General features: G+C 39.4%; 1 protein-coding gene across 1 annotated transcript in view; it reads left to right on the top strand.

The window, feature by feature from the left end:
* The window catches only part of babam2 (BRISC and BRCA1 A complex member 2), a 214911-nt gene that overhangs the window by 68729 nt on the left and 129640 nt on the right, over nucleotides 1-16542 (top strand). The window lies entirely within an intron of this gene.

Raw genomic sequence — 16542 nt, 5'->3', positions numbered from 1 at the left:
CAAAAAGGCTTTACAGTGAAAGCAAAACATTAGATTATGTCAGCAGAGTACCAAGCCAGAAATAATCAGACACCCATTTTTCAAGCTAGCATATAATGTCACAAAAACCCAGAAGACAGCTAAATGCAGCACTAACCTTTGATGATCTTCATCAGATGACACACCTAGGACATTATGTTATACAATACATGCATGTTTTGTTCAATCAAGTTCATATTTATATCAAAAAACAGCTTTTTACATTAGCATGTGACGTTCAGAACTAGCATACCCCCCGCAAACTTCCGGGGCATTTGCTAACAATTTACTAAATTACTCACGATAAACGTTCACAAAAAGCATAACAATAATTTTAAGAATTATAGATACAGAACTCCTCTATGCACTCGATATGTCCGATTTTAAAATAGCTTTTTGGTGAAAGCACATTTTGCAATATTCTAAGTACATAGCCCAGCCATCACGGGCTAGCTATTTAGACACCCGGCAAGTTTAGCCTTCACCAATATCAGATTTACTATTATAAAAGTTTGATTACCTTTTGTTGTCTTCGTCAGAATGCACTCCCAGGACTGCTACTTCAATAACAAATGTTGGTTTGGTCCAAAATAATCCATCGTTATATCCGAATAGCGGCGTTTTGTTCGTGCGTCCCAGACACTATCCGAAATGGTAAATCAGGGTTGTGCGCATGGCACAATTCGTGACAAAAAAAATCTAAATATTCCATTACCGTACTTCGAAGCATGTCAACCGCTGTTTAAAATAAATTTTTATGCAATTTATCTCGTAAAAAAGCGATAATATTCCGACCGGGAATCTCCTTTTCGGCAAACAGAGGAAAAATCACAAAGACGGGGGCGGCCAGGGCACGCGCCTAAGCCCACAGTCCTTTGATCGGCCACTTGAGAAAGGCGATAATGTGTTTCAGCCTGGGGCTGGGATGACGACATTCAGGTTTTCCCGGGCTCTGAGCGCCCATGGAAGACGTAGGAAGTGTCACGTTAGAGCAGAGATCCTTTGTAAAAGATAGAGATGGCAAAGAAGTTCAAGAAATGGTCAGACAGGCCACTTCCTGTAAAGGAATCTCTCAGGTTTTGACCTGCCATTTGAGTTCTGTTATACTCACAGACACCATTCAAACAGTTTTAGAAACTTTAGAGTGTTTTCTATCCAAAGCCAATAATTATATGCATTTTCTAGTTACTGGGCAGGAGTAGTAACCAGATTAAATCGGGTACGTTTTTTATCCAGCCGTGAAAATACTGCCCCCTAGCCATAACAGGTTAAATCACATGGTTGTCTGACATCAAACTTGTCCTTGTCATTATGGAAAAGTATAAACACAAAGACGGCAGTCTGCATGTCATTGCAGCAGCCTAGTCCAAATGGCATTACCTGCTGAATTTTTTGCACCTGAAAACCTATCTGTTTAAACATGTGTTTAGGACAGCTATGTCAATCTAGCAAGCCAGGCAAGTAAAAGCAACTTTTTAGACAACGTTTTGGTTTGATGCTAGCGCGTTATCTAGCTCCAGTATCTAGCTGGCTAGCCAACTCATAATTACCAGAACATATCTGACAATGTTTTGAGTTTAACTGTCGCCAACCTTTTATTGCCCATAAGGAAAATTAGCACGTTACAAGGTAATTATTTACAAGTATGGCGAGCTGCTAACTGTGTTGTGAAGAAATTAAAGCAGTGGATTTCTGTCTGAAGAATGTAGAGCTTGCTGTCCTGTCAGGTTACCAGGACAACAGTCGCAACAACAGGGTCAAAGTTGAATGTCTCTTGCTCAGGTGCGGCTAAACAATGGCTATATAAAATGTGAATACTGACAAGAATGTGGTAAAAATGTGGCTGTTTGAAAGGGGACCATATAAACATTGCCCAATACTTTTTTCAGGCAATGTACCGCAAATCCTATGTGAATCAGGTATCTGTTTACAGATGCAGGATATGGGCATACACTGAAGTCCATAGACATGGTCCTGTGTGGCTTAGTTGGTAGAGCATTATACTTGCACGTCAGCATCGTGGGGTTTGGTTCCCACTGGGGCCACCCATGCTAAAATGTATACATGTATTACTATAAGTGTCTGCTAAATGGCATATTTTTTATATTACACTGTAAGTCCAGGTTTAAAAGTGTGGGGACAACATTGTTGTGTATTGGTGTTAGTCTTTTAGGTATATGCCTACTTTTGAAAAGCTGTTGTCTGTGTCCCCACCTGGAGATGTCCCCAAGCCAGGTAGGCATGTCAACAACATGCGAGCCCTGTGGGAAGGAGTTTGGTAGGCACTAACATAACATTTTTGAAAGAAAGTTGTTTTATTGACAAAGCTATCAACAAGGTCCCTATTTCTGCCATCATTTCATAGTCAATCACACTTATAGGTTAGCGGTTTTCTGTTCAAACAATTTTTTTAAATCATATAATTTCAAGTGAATGCAGAATATGTTGCTATTGCGCAATGAAGTTCTATCTATGGCAGTCATAGATACAGTAGGCTTTGTGTAATCAGCGCTGTGATTTTCTCACTCAGTCCCTTTTCGTGAAGCTGTCTAATATCTGTTGTTGGGGGAAGTGGTGTAGTGCTTTTTGTTTTTAGGTACAGCACCATAATTATTTTATTTTTGGCATAATTTCCTAATGAAAGTTGGTACCGACATGTAGCTTATTGTATGATATAATTTCAGAATATACATACAGTGCCTTCGGAAAGTATTCAGATCCCTTGAATTTTTCCACATTTTGTTACGTTACAGCCTTATTCTAGAATTGATTAAATAAATACAAATTCTCAGCAATCTACACACAATAACCCATAATGACAAAGCAAAACCCTTTGTTTTGTTAAAAAAATGTATTTTACATTTTTTAAAACATTTTTGCAAATGTATTAAAATATAAAAACAATTGCTTTGAGACTCTAAATTGAGCTCATGTGCATCCTGTTTCCATTGATCATCCTTGAAATTGTTCTATAACTTGATTGGAGTCCACCTGTTGTCAATTCAATTGATTGGACATGATTTGGAAAGGCCTGTCTATATAATGTCCCACAAGTTGACAGTGCATGTCTGAGCAAAAACCAAGCCATGAGGTTGAATGATATGTACGTAGAGCTCCGAGACAGGATTGTGTTGAGGCACAGATCTGGGTAAGGGTACCAAAACATTTCTGCAGCATTGAAGGCCCATCTCCCCCAAGAACACATTGTCCTCCATCATTCTTAAATGGAAGAAGTTTGGAACCACCAAGACTCTTCCAAGAGGTGGTCGCCCTGCCAAACTGAGCAATCGGGGGAGATGGGCCTTGGTCAGGGAGGTGACCAAGAACCTGAGTTATCACTCTGACAGAGCTCTAGAGTTCCTCTGTGGAGATGGGAGAACCTTCCAGAAGGACAACCATCTCTGCAGCACTCCACCAATCATGCCTTTATGGTAGAGTGGCCAGATGGAAGCCACTACTCAGTAAAAGGCACATGACAGCCTGCTTGGAGTTTGCCAAAAGGCACCTAGACTCTCAGACCATGAGAAATAAGATTCTCTGGTCTGATGAAACCAATATTGAACTCTTTGGCCTGAATGCCAAGCGTCACGTCTGGAGGAAACCTGGCACCATCCCTACGGTGAAGCATGGTGGTGACAGCATCATGTCGTGAGGGTGTTTTTCAGCGGCGGGGACTGGGAGACTAGTCAGGATCGAGTCAAAGATGAACGGAGCAAAGTACAGAGATCATCGATAAAAACCTGCTCCAGAGCGCTCAGGACCTCAGACTGGAGCGAAGGTTAAGCACCCTAAACACACAGCCAAGACAACGCAGGAATAGCTTTGGGGCATTTCTCTGACTGTCCTTGAGTGGCCCAGCCAGATCCCGAACTTGAACCCGATCTAACATCTCTGGAGAGAAATGAAAATAGCTGTGCAGCGACTCTCCCCATCCAACCTGACAGAGCTTGAAAGGATCTGCAGAGAAGAATGGGAGAAACTCCCCAAATACAGGTGTGCAAAGCTTGTAGCGTCATAGCCAAGTAAATTCGAGGCTGTAATTGCTGCCAAAGGTACTTAAAAAAGTATTGAGTAAAGGGTCTGAATACTTAAGTAAATGTGATATTTCCGTTTTTTTATTTTAATAATTTTGCTAAAATTTCTAAAAACATATTTTTGCTTTGTCATTATTGTGTGTAGATTGACGAGGGGGAAAAACAAGTTAATCAATTTTTGAATAAGGCCGTAACCTAACAAAATGTTGAAAACGTCAAGCGGTCTGAATACTTTACAAAGGCACTGTAGCCTACAATGCATCATCCAAATCTAACAATTACTTATGCCTACACAGTAGAAATAGTGGCAATTTTTTTTTTATGTAATTCTAAAACAGCAAGTTAGGCCTACCTAATTATAAATAAGGCCATCACTGTCAATTGTGAATGATAATTCTTCACATTTTACGGGTGAAACTCAAATGCTGCATCTGCATGCCAACCATTTGATCCGATCAGTTTCATGGTAATGTGCATTTCGATCGTATTCTTCTTTAATTATGTAAGTAGTCTACTGTTTGATAATATAATTTTCAAGCAGAGGGAACATATTATCCAAGCATATTAAAGCCTAGTGGTGCACGCTGTTGAGTTCTGGCCCCATGAGAAAAAATTATTTGTAGTTAAAAATATATTTAAATATCAGTGAGTTATACTGAGACCAAGGTCTCTTTTACTGATGAGCCCTGAATTACATAAATTACTGAAAATACACACATAAAAATACAAAATGCAAGCAGAAAGAAAAACACTTGTCATAAAAAACAAAGACATTTGTCATTTGTACCTAGCCAGTGGGGATTCCGGTGGGGTACCCCCACCCAGGTAGCAGCAGTGCTGGCAACACTAGCTTCCATAACCCATGGAGGGGGGGGGGGGTCATACTCGGAGAGGGGTCCAATTATTGTGGCCCTGGTGGCACAAAATAATCAAAAGGTCTGACTGCACTGAGATGCTTGGGAAAATGGTCACAACGGGGTGTGTGTGTGTGTGCGTGTGTGTGTGTGTGTGTGTGTGTGTGTGTGTGTGTGTGTGTGTGTGTGTGTGTGTGTGTGTGTGTGTGGGGGGGCAGGGTAGGGGGGTGTGTTTGAGCACCATCAGCTAGGACTTGACATTGGTTAATAAAATCTCCCCATTCTTGCTCAATTTTGCATGCCTTCTCAAACAGCTACAACTGTATATGCATTCGCACATCAAGTCTTCACTTGAGTTGGGGATGGGATAACTGTTGAACATCTGAGCTTGTTTGGGGGAAGGGTGGGGATTGTGCGTGTGCGTGATTGCACGTGTGTGTGTCCCACATCTGTTGCTATAGGGTAATGATGTTAGGGACAATACAGGATGAATCACAATAATTGTTTGCCAAAATAATAATTGCTTGCCAAAAAATTTCAATTTTGTAATGCCAATCCTGGTTATAGGTAACAATCCTTTGTATGAACTGCCAACATTATTACGCATATTATTTGTTAATTGTGGAAAGAAATTAAGATATGCAACATTTAAAAAATATATATATTTAGTAATTTTATTTTGTACAACTGTATACAATTCAATGGAGGTGAGTGTGTTGGAAATGCTTTTGGCAGTTATTCTGCTTCTGTTCTGTGGGTGGCACTGTGTGCTCTTTTTAAAAGGATGGGTCCCAATCTCTCAAAAGCCCTAGGATACAGCTGGACGGGGGTGGTCTGCCAGTCACTGGGACGACAACACAACTTGGGATGGGGGGAGGTTTTAGCGGGTGGACTAGTGGAGAACAATTGGAGGTTTATCCAGTAGCAATTCAAACACCAACACGCTGGACACTTAATCATTATGGTACTTTTTAATGTTAAGGTTACAAACATATATGATGATAAATACAATTGAAACTTGTATCTCTTTATGGTAAATGGTGAAATAAGTATAGCCAGTTATAATTGTAATGGCTTAGCAGATAATAAGAAAAGGCGATCAGTATTTACCTGGCTACTAGAGAAGGAATATAATATATTTTGTTTACAGGAAACTCATTCAACTATTTTAGATAAAGTTGTGTGGCGAAAGGACTGGAGGGGTTGAAATATACTTCTCCCATGGGCAAAGAAACTCAAAAGGGGTGGTGATATTAATTAACAATAATTTTGATCTGAATGTGCAAATTGTTCAAACAGATCCACAAGGTAGATGGATTACTTTAAATATGTCATTGGACCATAAACAGATTTGGCTCATTAATCTATAGACGGTCCAAATAATGATGATCCACACTTCTTTGAAAATATATATTACAATTTATTATGCCTACAAGCAATACTCTATTATTATGGTGCGAGATTATAAAACGTATTTAAATTACTCAATGGATCGTTAAGAAAATCACACTACAAACTATCACACTTTTTTCCTCTTAATAATGTAAAATTAACAACTGTACAGAAATAATCATATGAAGGCCAAATTACAGAGGAGTAACTTCTTGATGCGTTTAAAGCCTTTAAGTCTGGGAAAACCCCAGGGCTGGATGGCATACCAGTTGAGGTATACCAAACCTTTTTTGATGTACTCAGAGGACCGTTTATCTAGGTCAGGATATTTAAGCCTCCATATATCCACTAGTTCCATTATATCCATAATATTTGTGATTTCCTTAAGGGCTTTTACCACTCTTATGAAAATGGTAGATTATCAGATACTCAACAAGGTCTGATTTCATTATTACTGAAACAGGACCCAAGTGGTAAATATAAAGATCCATTCTATTAAAAAAATTTGAGGCCCTGAACACTTCAGTGTTGTGATGCAAAAATTCTAGCAAAGTGAATAGCGCATATAATTAAAAAGGTATTGTTGGACATTATTCATCCTAATCAGACAGCTATTATTATATATGTAAGATACATTGGAGAAAATATAAGACAAGTACTGGAAACAATAGAACACTATGAACATTTTTGTAAACCAGGCCTGGTATTCATTGCTGACTTTGAAAAGCTTTTGATAAATTATGACTGGAATTTATATATAAATGCCTGGAATATTTCAATTTTGGAGAATCTCTTATATAATGGCTTAAAGTTAAGTATAGTAACCCTAGGTGTAAAATAAAAGTATTAAACTGTCAAGAGGAGTAAAACAAGGTTGTCCACTATTGGTATATCTATTTATTATGGCCATTGAAATGATAGCTATTAAAATCACATCCAGCAATAATATCAAGGGCCTAGAAATCCAGGGTGTCGTTGTAGGCTGATGATTCATGTTTTCTTTTAAATCCCCAATTTGCATCCCTCCACAGCCTCATAGATTATCTACTTTTTCCACAACCACATTATGATAAGTGTACTATATTATGTATTGGATCACAAAAAAAATACTACTTTTACATTACCGTGTAGATGACCAATAAAATGATCTGAAGTGGATGTACTCGGTATTCATATCCCAAAAATAAATAAATAATCTCACTACAATACATTTTAATAGAAAGTTGGCAAAAATAGATAAGATCTTGCTACCTTTGAAAGGAAAATACCTGTCTATTTGTGGAAAAATCACCCTGATTTAACTCTTTAGTCATATCCCAGTTTACCTATTTGCATATGGCCTTGCCTACACCTAGCAACTTGTTTTTGCAATAAATTAGCAAAAAATATTCCATTTTATTTGGAATGGCAAGTCAGACCAAATTAAACGGGCCTATTTAAATAGTTACTATGAATTCGGAGGGCATAAATGATTAAATATTTAAGCATTAGACCTCTCACTAAAGGCTTCAGTCATACAAAAGTTATTGTTAAATCCAAAGTGGTTATCTAGCGGATATGCAAGAATGTCTCACCCCATGTTCAAGAATGGCCTTTTTTCCCTTTATTCGGATTACAACCTCTCACTTTTGGTTATTTGAAAATGAAATAATCTATAATCTAACAAGCCATAGAAAGTTGGTTGCAATTTTAGTTTAATCCACCATAAAAGACGGAACAAATATTACAAATATTATGGTTTTACTCAAATATACTAAAAAGAAGGTAATCTTTGTCAATTATATTATAAATAGGACTGGTGGAGTTATGTCACACATGCAGCAAACAAAATACATGGAAATGTCTGCTCTACTCAAAATTGGGGGTTGAGTGGAGCTGAAGGATGGGACCAAAAACAAACAAAAGGTAACTATTGTAAAATATACTGTGTCCATAAAACGTATATAGTATGTATAAGCTGGAAGTAGAAACCTAAGTGTTGTCCATTAGTTTACTACGATGAGGGGAAAATAATAAAGGAAAATATATAAAATATAATATATATATTGTTTTAAATATGAGACAATCAGTGAATAGGTTCTGAGTTCTGAATTGGCCTAGAGGCACCAGAAAAATCACATTTCAGAACACTTTGAAGATTGTTCCACAAAGAAGGTGCAAAAAAACTGAACTAACTCAGTAGAGATCGAAAGAATATCCAGAGTTAGTCATCCCCGAGACCGGGTGTGGTAATTCATACTGTATGTCTAAAGTTTAGTAATGATTTTTGCATAAGGGCTTTATAAATGAAAACATAGCAATGTATCAACCTACGTGACATCAAAGAGGGCCAACCAACTTTCTGGTTGAGAATGCAGTGATGAGTGCTAAAACTATGATATACTGCATCTAACAGCTTTAAAGAAGTAGCAGCTGCATTCATACAGCTTGGCTATTCCCAAACTGGGGTACGCATATGCCGTCGGGGGTACGCCAAATAAAAATGTGATTCACATTTTCAAACAGTCTATTTAGATTTTCTAACAGAGCTATACATTTGGGTGATGTTTTTTTCTTGCCTGAGAAGCCTCATTTCACTGCCAAAAATACAATTAAACCATCTAGTGTTCAGCGAAATAACAAAACAATGTCAAATACAGGTAGCCTAGTCAAATAATTAACATCCAATCACATTAAAAGTTACTCTCTTGCGAGAAATCTTCACTCTTGCGCAGACATTTAGAAACGAAACATGCTAATTTGAAAAATAAGCCACGTGAGTTTTTTGAGCAAGAATTAAGACGACTTTCGACTAGTAAGCATGTATAAAAGCAACATATACCATTAATATGAAGGGGCTAGAAGCGTCTTCGATGGTGAGCTACCGAGTGGCTAGGACAGGCAAGCCCCATACTATTGTGGAGGATTAATTCTTCCTGCTGCCGCGGATATGGCTGGGACAATGCTGGGGGAAAATGCCAAAAAAACTATACTGACAAGGACTTCATCAAACAGTTTCACGATGCATCAGTGACATGGCAGGAGATGTTTTGAAACAATTACTGCTTAGCATACAAGCCAGTGAATTCTATGCGTTACAGCTGGATGAGTCAACAGACGTGGCGGGCCTGGCACAGCTCCTGGTATATGTCCGTTACATTTATGGGGGGTCAATTAAGGAAGACATCCTCTTCTGGAAACCAGGACAACAGGAGAGGATATTTTTAAAGTACTGGACAGCTTTGTGACATCAAATGGTCTTTGGTGGTCAAGATTTGTTGGTATCTGTACTGATGGCTCAAAAGCCATGACAGGGAGACATAGTGGAGTGGTAACGCGCGTGCAAGCAGTTGCTTCAGACGCCACTTGGGTACACTGCAGCATCCACCGAGAGGCTCTTGCTGCCAAGGGAATGCCTGACAGCTTGAAAGACTTTTTGGACACTACAGTGAGAATGGTTAACTTTGTTAAAGCAAGGCCCCTGAACTCGTGTATTTTCTGCACTATGCAGTGATATGGGTAGCGACCATGTAACGCTTTTAATTGAGAAACGATCTTAAAGTTTTCTTTACTGACCATCATTTTCACTTGCATGATGACTAGTTTCTCTCACGACTGGCCTATCTGGGTGATATTTTTTCTCGCCTGAATGATCTGAATCTAGGATTACACGGACTCTTGAAGTTTTGGGATTTTTGAGGTGTTTGTAATTCGCGCCACGCTCTATCATTGGATATTGGCGAGGCGTTCCGCTAGCGGAACATCTAGATGTAAGAGGTTTTAAAAAGGAAATAAATTCCACAAATTAACAAAATACCTGTTAAACCTCTTACATCTAGACGTTCCGCTAGCGGAACACCTGCTCCAATATCCAATGATAGGGCGTGGCGCGAATTACAAATTCCTCAAAAATACAAAAACTTCAATTTTTCAAACATATGACTATTTCACAGCATTTTAAAGACAAGACTCTCCTTTATCTAACCACACTGTCCGATTTCAAAAAGGCTTTACAGCGAAAGCAAAACATTAGATTATGTCAGCAGAGTACCCAGCCAGAAATAATCAGACACCCATTTTTCAAGCTAGCATATAATGTCACAAAAAACAAAACCACAGCTAAATGCAGCACTAACCTTTGATGATCTTCATCAGATGACACACCTAGGACATTATGTTATACAATACATGCATGTTTTGTTCAATCAAGTTCATATTTATATCAAAAACCAGCTTTTTTACATTAGCATGTGACGTTCAGAACTAGCATACCCCCCGCAAACATCCGGTGAATTTACTAAATTACTCACGATAAACGTTCACAAAAAACAGAACAATTATTTTAAGAATTATAGATACAGAACTCCTCTATGCACTCGATATGTCCGATTTTAAAATAGCTTTTCGGTGAAAGCACATTTTGCAATATTCTCAGTATATAGCCCAGCCATCACGGCTAGCCATTTAGACACCGACCAAGTTTAGCCCTGACCAAACTCTGATTTACTATTACAAAAGTTTGATTACCTTTGATGTCTTCGTCAGAATGCACTCCCAGGACTGCTACTTCAATAACAATGTTGGTTTGGTCCCAAATAATCCATCGGTATATCCAAATAGCGGCGTTTTGTTCGTGCGTTCTAGACACTATCCGAAATGGTAAATCAGGGTTACGAGCATGCCGCAATTCGTGACAAAAAATGTCTAAATATTCCATTACCGTACTTCGAAGCATGTCAACCGCTGTTTAAAATCAATTTTTATGCAATTTATCTCGTAAAAAAGCGATAATATTCCGACCGGGAATCTTTGTTTCGGTAAACAGAGGAAAAAACACAAAGACGGGGGCGGCCAGTGCACACGCCTAAGCCCACTGTCCCTTGATCGGCCACTTGAGAAAGGCGATAATGTGTTTCAGCCTGGGGCTGGAATGACGACATTCAGGTTTTTCCCGGGCTCTGAGAGCCTATTGGAGCCGTGGGAAGTGTCACGTTACAGCAGAGATCCTTTGTTTTGGAAAGAGATGTCAAAGAAAGCCAATAAATGGTCAGACAGGCCACTTCCTGTAAAGGAATCTCTCAGGTTTTGGCCTGCCAAATGAGTTCTGTGATACTCACAGACACCATTCAAACAGTTTTAGAAACTTTGGAGTGTTTTCTATCCAAAGCTAATAATTATATGCATATTCTAGTTTCTGGGCAGGAGTAATAATCAGATTAAATCGGGTACGTTTTTTTATCCGGCTGTGAAAATACTGCCCCCTAGCCATAACAGGTTAATTGAAATGCATTACACGTGACTCCCTCATGAAATTGGTTGAGGGAATGCCAAAAGTGTGCAAAGCTGTCATCAAGGCAAAAGGTGGCTTCTTTAAAGAATCTGAAATATAAAATATATTTTGATTTGTTTAACACTGTTTTTTTTTTGGTTACTACATGATTTCATATGTGTTATTTCATAGTTTTGATGTCTTCACTATTACTCTACAATGTAGAAAATAGTAAAAATAAAGAAAAATCCTGGAATGAGGTGTGTCCTAGGTGTGTCCAAACTTTTGACTGGTACTGTATGTTTCTCAATTGTCTTAAAAATTGCCAGTCCACTACAGAGTCTTCCTTGCTTTGGCCCAGGCCTGATTTCTCATCTGAATGAGCCCAGATACTCAGAAGAAAACCAAGGGTTAGATCTATCGTTCACTCTGAATTGTTTAAAAGAGGCGTGTTAATCGGGACGGCAGGTAGCCTTGTGGTTAGAGTGTTGGGCCAGTAACCAAAAGGTTGCTAGATTGAATCCCCGTGCTGACAAGGTAGTCTGTCGTCCTGCCCCTGAACATGGCAGTTAACTCAATGTTCCTAGGCTGTCATTGTAAATAAGAATTTGTTCTTAACTGAATTGCCTAGTTAAATATAGGTTAAAAATATATACAAAAAGTAAATAAAATCTGAAATATATATGGAGGAGACATTTTCTGAAGCCAACTCAGGGTTAGGAATACAGGTGGCTAAATCAGAGTAAAACATGTCATGTAAAAACCCTTGAGGAGAGAAATGAATTATATTAGTAAGAAGAAAAAAAATAATCAATGAGGAGTTAACAGAGTTTATCACATTTAGCCATATGGGTTTTGAGATCAATTGAGTCAGATTAAAATCAATGCATATACTCTTAAATTTATCTGAGGCCTGGGATAGCCAATCCAGATTCAAATTGCCTAAAATGACCAACTCTGATGACCAAAAAGGTGTTTAACACTAGCACCAATAGAATCTGTAATGGCAGCAGGGGGGCAGTAAATCAAAGCAACAAATACATGTGTATTTTAGTTTATGGACACATTAAGCTTGAATCAACACTTAATTAAATTAGCACCATTCTGGGAAGTGGCGTCGCTCCGCTGCGCACCAGCTGCACTACAGGTTAGGGGCCTATGCTGCTGCTAGTGACAGTTTGGGTCTCATGGTGTGCCCCTTTCAGATGGTTAAGCATTGCACCTGTACTACCAATACTGTACTTCAATTCCACCTTTGGCAAAGTTTGCATTCCACCACCTTCTCATTTAACTTCTCAAAGTATTGCCATGCAGGACTTAGCTGCTGTCGCTTGCCTTTCCATTTTTCCAACTGTTAACAACGATGATGTGCGGAGCACTTTATATCTGTGTAATTTTTTTTTAAAGATGCTTATCTCCTACTAACGTTACAGCATTGTTGCGTTTAGCTATTTGTTTCAATTCAATTTTTCCCGTTATGATGATGATCGGGACCTGTTAGTGGTAGTTTTGTTATAAGTGCACTGTGATTTTCATTTTGTAAAAATACCCCAAAATGTTTTCTTAACGTTAACAATAACAATTTTGTTGAAACATTTTAACTTTTAAACGTTCACACTACTACTTATAAACACATAAAGACCAACACAAACACACACGCTGTACATTCACACACTTTACACAAACACTGTTGTTTCATCTGTTCGCCCAGGCCTGTCAGACCTTGTCGTTTTCACGTAGGATATGTATTTATTAGGAACTCGCTGAGGAAAAAACATTTCTGCATTCAGTTGGTATGAAATTCTTAATTGTCCATAACATAAATATTAATTGAAAAGCACAATTGTGACGACAAGATCCAAGCTAAAGCGACAAGTAGGCATTAACAACCTTGTGGGCAAGGTTGTTAATGCCTACTTGTTGCTTTAGCTTGGATTTCTTCAATGTATTATCCAAGTGCATTAATGGAAAGTCTATGCAGTACCAGTTGGCATAAGGTGTCAACGTAGCAGCTGAACAAGGATACAGTAAACTGCTGCCTCGGAATGTCTTGAATCATGATATTCACCATTTCAAAAACCACCATTAAAGTGGTATTAAAAAAACTGCTTAGTCGGGAAGTTGAAAATAGTATAGTGAAGACACATTTGTGTCACTAAGGCTGTGTTTACACAGGCAGCCCAATGATATTTTGTCCATTAATTGTTTTTTTGACCAATCACATCAGATCTTTTTCAGAGGTGATCTGATCTGTCAAAAAGAAATCTAAATTGGGCTGCCTGTCTAAACGCAACCTCAAAGGCTCTCTGTGTGCTACATTTAAAAGTGTTTACATTAGTGCAAAGATAACAGCTGTAGAGAAAAATAAAACATAAGGTGTAGAGAATAAATGGGAAATAAAGGTCCAATAATGAGAAATGCATTTTACTACCTTGCATTTTTTCTTTGATTCCCTTGCAGACCGAACAGGTGAAATCCATCCTTATTTACATTTTGTGGGGAGCACCAGAAAGGATATGGATCTTTTCCATTCTTTACTCTACGATATTACAAGACTCCAAAAACATTCCCTTTCCCAAAGCATGTCTGCAAGACTTGTCCTGTTCAACCCAGCACGCCATAGATAGCCGGGTTTCCCCCCAACACGACAAGACAAGAGAAATCAACCGTCAAATGGTCAGGGGTCGCCGCTAAATGATACTCTGACAAGAGAGGGTGAGTCATTTGGGCAGGTGGGGCAAGGTAGACGTTTGACCCCAATTTGGGTTACCCTTTCTGCCCCCTTTCCACAGAGGGTTAAAAAAAAAACTCAAAACACATGTCTTGGAAGTAGTCATTTGCGGTGTGGTTGGTCAGACCTACTTTGTTCTGGCGTGTTGCCGGTGGGGGCAGAGTGGTGTAGGACAATTGTAACCCAGAGCGAAGCGTCTGTGTGGTCTGAGCTCCACTACAGTGGACATGTTTACCTTCATGTTTCGGCTGCCCAGCCTCAGGGAGTGGGGAGTGCTATTTTTTATATTTTTTTATGGGGGCAGCCTGGCGTAGTCCAAAAGAAGACGAAGAAGGACGACGAGAGGGAGCGCCGGGGTAGTACAAAGACAGACATTGTTGGTGGTCTTCCTCTGATCTTTGGGCACCATTTTGAATCGAAGTGACAGGACAGCCCTGGATTGTACCATGATGGCTGTGCTCGTGCCCTCTACAGTTCCCTATTGACCTCTGCCTGCCAGGTTTGACTCTGCAGTTATTCTTTGGGCCTGTACATACAGAGGCGTATGCAGTACAATAGTCCCTGCATACTGTATGCATCCGTGGCACAGCAAATGATTGCCCACACATCCTTAGTGACTGTGTTTTAGTGGTAAATATGGAGCCGAAAGAAACGCACACCTGTTTAGGCGAGGTGCTGGCTAGCGGAGTAGAACACTTGAAAAAGAAAAGGAGAGCTGCACACTCTAGGAGCTCAGATGCAATACTTTAATAACCTAATATCCAACGTTTCGACAGACAAGCTGTCTTCATCAGGGTATAGTGGTAAATATATCATACATCTGTAATTAGCGCCGTGACCTTTTGTTGTGACATCTATAGGGTCAGTGCGGTTAACACAAGGTTGTGCTGCCACCTTCCCAGACTGTCTATCTATCTTTCTATACCACTCTAGCAGTGTGCACAGCCAGCCTTCCCAGCCATCAGTGTGGAGAGACGGTGTGTTCGTGACCGAGCCCTTTGCTCTCACGCTTGGCTTGAACCGTGTTCCCCCCCGCAAGCGCTGACCCTTGTTGTGGCGCTATCTGGCTATGTGGTAAAGGGACACTCTGGTTTGTATCCATCCTCATGGGAAAGCCTTGATCCTCATCAGTTGGTTTGGGTGACCTACACTAGGTGAACCAAGCTACTGTACGAAGTCTTTATGTCAAAGTGCTCACCTCTCTCACTCAGGGAGAGCAAGGTAGCGCTACAACTGTGTTATGCAGCTCCCCACTCACTGCAGCGCTAGATAGAACTTTGTGGAATAACGCAAATCTACAAAAATATTAAACTTTTGGTCACAGCAAATATACTAAATTTGGGGAGCCCAATCGATTGTGAGATATGGCATATACCTTTTATGTGATACATTTGGGTCGTAGATTCGCAATTGGACCTTTTCTGAGATCTCTGCCGAGCAAGGAGGAAACAGCAGCCCACGCAACAACACACGCACAAGGGGTCTCCTTATAAACACAACACACCGGCCGTTTTCAAAATAGCCTACATCAGACATCACCCATCACAGCACACCTTTTTACTATATTGTCAGAAGCATCATCAGACCATTGTAGTAACCTATTTAATTTCTCTCTTTCAGTGCTCTGGAAACCAAGCAGAAAATGCTGTGCTCTAAAGATGTGTATCTCCTAAATGATGTCGCTGGTGTATTTTGTTAGAATGTTGGAATATATTTCGCAATAGGCTATAAAGTTTTCACCAGGTACGAGCCCATCCAGGCCCATGCGCGAAACGACACAACGAGCTCCAGAAATACTGAAGCACAGTTTCACCTACAATTTAGATAAAAAATATCCGCCTTCCTTTCTGTTATGTCAACCATCCATCCAAATCAAATAATTCCATGTGTCCACTTTGTCTTTATAAACATGAACATTCACGTAGCCAATTCTATGCGTCATTCATCACATATGCTATATATAATCAATTCACGACTTTCAAGGAGTAGGGTATTTGATGCAAACCTATAAGAATACTTTTCCATTTGATAAAATTTGCCTATATTATCACATTGTCTTGCTCGCTTGAGGAAGGCAATTTGGCCCTGCCTTGCAAACTAAATGCCTTGCATCGTTTGGTAAATGATTGGTACTGAACATATCGGTAGACAAATGACAATCAAAAGTTTGGCACACCTACTCATTTAACGGCTTTTCTTTATTTTTAATAATAGTGAAGACATCAAAACTATGAAATAACACATATGGAATCATGTAGTAACCAA

The sequence above is a fragment of the Salmo salar genome, chromosome 09 (genome assembly GCF_965601325.2).
Source record: "Salmo salar chromosome 09, fSalSal1, whole genome shotgun sequence".
In the NCBI taxonomy this organism is placed as follows: Eukaryota; Metazoa; Chordata; class Actinopteri; order Salmoniformes; family Salmonidae; genus Salmo; species Salmo salar.
The sequence above is the reverse complement of the archived record's forward strand: the minus strand, read 5'-3'. Positions and strand labels throughout refer to the sequence as shown.